Raw genomic sequence first — 6,121 nt, 5'->3', positions numbered from 1 at the left:
TAAACCAAAGGCTTACAACCCATCCATCATACCCGGTTCCAGGACCATCTTCAGTCAGACATGGGTGCTTTTCAACTAGTTCTGCAGCATAAAACTTCATATCTTGCTTTTCCGGGTAGCACCCAGATTCAAAAATGGAGTCCACTATCGTGGTTATAATGGCAGATCTCATTTCTCTAGTTGGAACAATTGGAGTTTTGGTCTGCCTGTACATCTCGTTGCCATCTTTAAGACGAATCTCAACATCAAGGGAGAATTTGGGAATTGTAATTGATCCTGGCAATGGCAAATCTTTTAATGTTTTGAGTCTTTTGTGAAAGTTTGGAGATCCTAAATTCTCTGAGTGACTCGATGTGCTTGACGTATCGAGCGACAACACAGAGTTTGTGTCGGACAGGTCTGATGCAAATGTCTGAGAATCATTTGAGGCAATGTTGTTCCACACCACTTTTAGGACTGCTTTGTCCGCAGGCAACTCCTCAATGCTGTGTAAATTACAAAGGGCATTGTCGAAGTCTGGATCTTCAAATTGTAAAGAAAACTGTCCAGTCAGTCCAAGCATCTCTCTGAGAATATCTTTAAGCCGATCCACAGATTCTGGAGGACAAGGAAGGTTGACCCGCCGAATGTTTTGAAACACGTCTTGGCAATAATCTTCGGCTTATTGACTTTGTCAGGGTCTTGGTATGCAAAGGTCTTGATATACCTATTTAGGTCCATGTGTGTGAGAAAACCTTTGGCTATCAAATCCTGCAAACACACTGCTAGTTCCACTGGCACAATGCCCTCAAATAGGTCGTGGAGCACATCAGGAGGAAACCCTGTAATGGGGTGAAAGTAGGACAACGCCTTACTCAATGCACATTCCCTTTTCACCCCAAAGACATGTGTGCTGCCAATACTTTGCAATGTCTCCACATGAGTCATGTTCCTCAATGGTTCTCAATTTGAAGTCCCTGACCTTTGTGCACTTAACATCATTCTTGTCAATTACACAAAATCTGCAGTAGTTGGTAGCACTAAAACATTCCACAAATCCTGCCAAACTGTTGGCCCCAAGGTTGTCGGCACAAAACACAGTCCCTTTCAAGTGCCGATTAAGACCAGCCACAAACACCCCCTTTTGCTCCAAAAGTTGTACATCTCGCGTTAAAGGGCGAAGGAATTTCTCATATCCAAAGGTGTGTACATCGTTACTGTTCCCAAGTGTGGCAAGCTGAATAGAAGTCAGACTAGAGCGGTACTTCGGTGGAAGATTGAGCAAAACCCAGTACACAGCCACAATTTTATGTTCCTTTTTAGATGTACCAAGAGGATTGCAAACCTCAAACTCGTCAATATACAAACCCAAGGATATTTTAGGATCATCCTCACTCAAAAGTGCATTAGTCTTGTAATAATGGCCATCTTGAAAAGATTTGAGCTGTCCAGAAGCTGAACTGTTGTCAAAGACCAGTTTGTCCAAAACGTCTGCATTAGACAACAAGCTGTTAAGGGTGTCATGAATAGATACATGAATGAAAGAGTTCTTACGAGTTCTTTCAAGAAGATATTCAGTGGGCTTCAAAATTGAGAAATGTTCTTGGAAATACAAGTCTCGCCTGTATTGCGTGGATAAACTACCCCGTTCTGAAGTGGTTTGAATGATGGGGTTAGATTCAGACAGGGCTTCTGTGACTTCCTGAAGGATTGCTGAATCTTTATCTATGCCATGCTTCCTGAAAATATCTGTTATTTTTGTAACAGCAAGTTCATTTGCCAGTTTTTCAATATCATTGAGCTCTAAAATTATTTTCTGGGTGGAATTCTTGGTGACATGCAGAACTGTTTGCATAGACAAAAATAAAGATGCTAGCTTGTGTTTTAGTGAATCAGTATCAAAACTTTGAACAAATGGTTCATATGCCTCTGAATCTACGGTAGCATGAGTAGATGGTCCTTCCTCCCCATCATCAAAACCATAATCATGACAACCTACCTCAGAGTCAGCACTGCCTGATGTATCTACAAGGACAGCTGAGGATTTGATATCTTTATCTGTATGATTTCTGTGATTTCTACTCTTGTGAATATTGAAATTAGCAACATTTTTGATTTTGTGTTCACAGCCAACAAATGGACATGTTATTACCCCACCACTTCTCAAATGCCCTCGAAGGTGTCTAAAATATTCAGATGCAGTACAAGTGCTTTGAAATGAGCAATACTTGCATTTGAATGTTGATGTGATTGCAGTCAACGTCTTTTTAACATGGTAGCATGCTACATGACATTTTAAAGTACCTGATGTCCTAAATGTACACACACAATCAGGATAGGGGCAGGGCCAAGTTCTACCTTGATAACCTTGAAGGTGTTTAAGCCGGTAGTGATTCAGAACAGTCGTCACATCATTTACAGAATTTGCATTGCATCACAATATTTTGAGGGAGATATCTGTGTAAAAACCAATCTGATTGTATGTGAGGTAGTAGGGTCTGTCACTACCAAGCTACATATTGCTAATAAAGTCATCCCTTTCTCTCTCTATTCAACTATCACAATAATTTTCATTCAAGAGGCTAGATCCATCTATCCACCTACGATAGGCCATTGCAAAGATTGAAACACAACTAGAATGCGTTTCGTGAACGAACTGCAAGAGTGTGCTTGCTCTGTTGCGGCCATGACCGAGAGAACAAGTGCCTTGGAATTGGGGCAGGTGTCAGCTCTCCAGCTCTCCCTGCTGGATGAGCATGCACAAATGAGTATGCATGAGTGAGTATGCATGAGTGAGTATGCATGAGTGAGTACAAATGAGTGAGTATGCATGAGTGAGTATGCACGAGTGAGTATGCATGAGTGAGTATGCATGAGTGAGTATGCATGAGTGAGTAAACATGAGTGAGTATGCATGAGTGAGTATGCATGAGTGAGTAAACATGAGTGAGTATGCATGAGTGAGTATGCATGAGTGAGTAAACATGAGTGGGTATGCATGAGTGAGTAAACATGAGTGAGTATGCATGAGTGAGTAAACATGAGTGAGTATGCATGAGTGAGTAAACATGAGTGAGTATGCATGAGTGAGTAAACATGAGTGAGTAAAGATGAGTGAGTAAACATGAGTGAGTATGCATGAGTAAGTATGCATGAGTGAGTATGCACGAGTGAGTATGCATGAGTGAGTATGCACGAGTGAGTAAACATGAGTGAGTATGCATGAGTGAGTAGAGCCCTGGTATGGAGAGTGTCTCTTAATATTCATAGTTATACAGTTGAATGGAGAGGGACAGAGAGAGAAGAGGAGCCGTGCGCAGGTGTCAGTGAGAGTTGTCAGTGAATCACAGGTGCAAGCCAGTTTAATGAGCCTATTATGATGTCATAATGCCTCAAAGTTCTGCCATGCAAGTCTATGGAGAAAAAAGGTGATAGAAAAAGAGGAATAAAAAAGGAGTGGCAAGGAGTACCGCCACGAAAAGTCATAGCAGGTTGCACCGGATCGGGCCGGACGTTTCGGTGTTTGAACAGCGTCTCTATCTCAATCGGGCGAGGAGTAGTTAGCTGCAAGAAAAACGGGGAGAATAAAAAAACGAAGAACAATAGTGTGCTTCCCTTCGGGCAAGCACAGGATGCACAGGTTCATGACATGCGTAAGCTACATGAGAAATCTCATAACTAACGTATCAGGGAGATACGCCCTAGACAGACTGACACACCCACACACAGAGATTTCTGGATTTATAGATAGATGTCTGAAACACCTGTCTCTAACCCTGATTTAATCTTGTTTGTTAATGGATCATCTATGAAACTGGAGTCCGGAGAGGGGGGAAGAGGTGTTTGTAGTGAATCCTTTTGAAATAATAAACTCACCCCTCACAGAAAGTTTTTCTGCTCAAGCAGCTGAAATGATAACCTTGGTGTGAGCATGGGATTTGGCAAAAGGCAAATCTGTAATAGGTGATGAAACTAGTTTATTGGATAAGACCATTGGAAAGTAAAAGGGAATGAACTGCGGGCATGATAAAATATGAATGTGCTATGATGGCCACATGGTAACTTCATACATGTTATTAGCCCTGTTGCTTTGTGCACACTTTGATTGTCAGTGTGCAAAAGGGGGGTATAGGAGAAAAAATTGAATATGGGGTTATGGTCACCCTATTCATGGGAGGTATGGGGTTACAATAGGTATAATGCTATGTTTGTAGCATACAAAATTTATTTTGCACCAGGATTCACTACAGTAGCAGCCATGGAATGAGAGTATAAGGAAGGGCATCACCCATCACCTGAAAAATCCATTTGAACACATTATGATGGATTTCATTCAATTGAACAAATGCAGAGGATATGAATATTGTTTGGTCATAGTTGATATGTTTTCAAAAATGGCCTGAATGTTATCCAGTCAAGCATGCAAAAGCATATCAGTGGCTAAGGCTTTAATGAGAGATGTTGGGCCTAGATGGGGAGTTCCAAAGAAACTAACCTCAGATAATGGAGCACATTGAAATGCTGTCTGAGAAATTGTAAATGGACTTCAGAACCCATTGTGCATACCATCCACAAAGTGCAGGTGCTGTGGAAAGGACTAATTAGTGTGCTTGCCCGAAGGGAAGCACAGTATTGTTATCGTCAAGTTTTCTTTATTTATTTATTTATTCCGTACGTTTTTCTTGCAGCTAACTACTCCTCGCCCGATTGAGCTAGAGACGCCATTCAAACACCAAAACGTCCGGCCCGATCCGGTGCAAGCTGCTATGACTTTTCGTGGCGGTACCCCATGCCACTCCTTTTTTATCCCTCTTTTTCATCCCCTTTTTTCTCCATAGACTTGCATGGCAGAGGTCTCTGCCATTATGACGTCATAATAGGGTCATTAAACTGGCTTGCAGCTGTGCTTCTCACTGACACCTCCGCTCGCCAAATCCAAGGAACCGCATTTTCTCTGTCCCTCTCAATTCAACTTTGAAAAAGAATAAGAGGAACCGTATTTCTCTGTCCCTCTCAATTCAACTTTGAGAAAGAATAAGAGTAACTACAGTTTCTAACCTAGCTACCGTATTTCCACTTCGTTAAGGTGAGTTGAATGCATGGCAGCATTTTCAGTGTACTGACTGAAATTTTAATGGAAACTGATAGTTAGCCGTAGCAGCTAACATATAAATTAACGTTACGTTAACGTTGGAGACGACATTTTCCGTAATTCAAGTTGTGAAGTAAACCTTTGAAGTAATTCATGAATTTAGTTGTGTGGATATAGTGACCTAAGGCTTGTATTCCCACTACGGTAACGTTAGCTGTGTTAAGCAGAGCTATCCTAGCTGTGTTAAGCAGCTGTAACATCTGAGTACGGGGCTTAAAGGCTAACTAACACTACGTAACGGGAGTATCCACTGGCAGTTTCAGCTAGCCGTAACGGGGGATCATTTTCCTTAATTCAGGTTGTTAAGTAAACCTGTGAAGTAATTAATGAATTTAGTTGTGTGGTCAAGTGAGCTAAGGCTTGTATTCCTACTACGGTAACGTGAGATATCCTAGCTGTGCGGGGCTATGCAAAGGTTGCTTATACTGAAAGAATGGTTAACTTGTTGTGGCCGATAGCGTGAGTTAACATTAACCCGTGTCCTGGGAGTAATGATTCATGAGAGACCTTGAATCATTAGGTTAACTGAAAAACGTTTGAGGATGTAGCTGTTGTAGTGTGCTCAGTTTTCGAAAACTAGACTGAAACTAAGAAGGATAACTATGACTAAATGTGACTAAAACTAATATGCACTGAATCTAAAATAGCTGCTGAATCTAAAATAGCTGCCAAAATGAACACTGAGATGTATTAATTTTGGCAGCTATTTTAGATTCAGTCTTCAGACAAAAATGCATATTAGTTTTAGTCACATTTAGTCATAGTTATCCTTCTTAGTTTCAGAAGAGGTTTTTCATGGTTGCTAGCTCTAATCAGATGTACTATAGGCTTATAAGAGAAGACTAACTTTTTATGCCAACGAACACCAATAACTAGAACTAATTTGACAGACTATAAACCAATGTGATACACGTGCTCTCTAGCTATACAGTAAAAGTGTTGCTTACGTTTGATACTAGACCTACAGTCTAACTCTAACTGCATTAAGTC

The sequence above is a fragment of the Sprattus sprattus genome (genome assembly GCF_963457725.1).
Source record: "Sprattus sprattus genome assembly, chromosome: 15".
In the NCBI taxonomy this organism is placed as follows: domain Eukaryota; kingdom Metazoa; phylum Chordata; class Actinopteri; order Clupeiformes; family Clupeidae; genus Sprattus; species Sprattus sprattus.
This window is presented reverse-complemented; position numbering follows the sequence as displayed.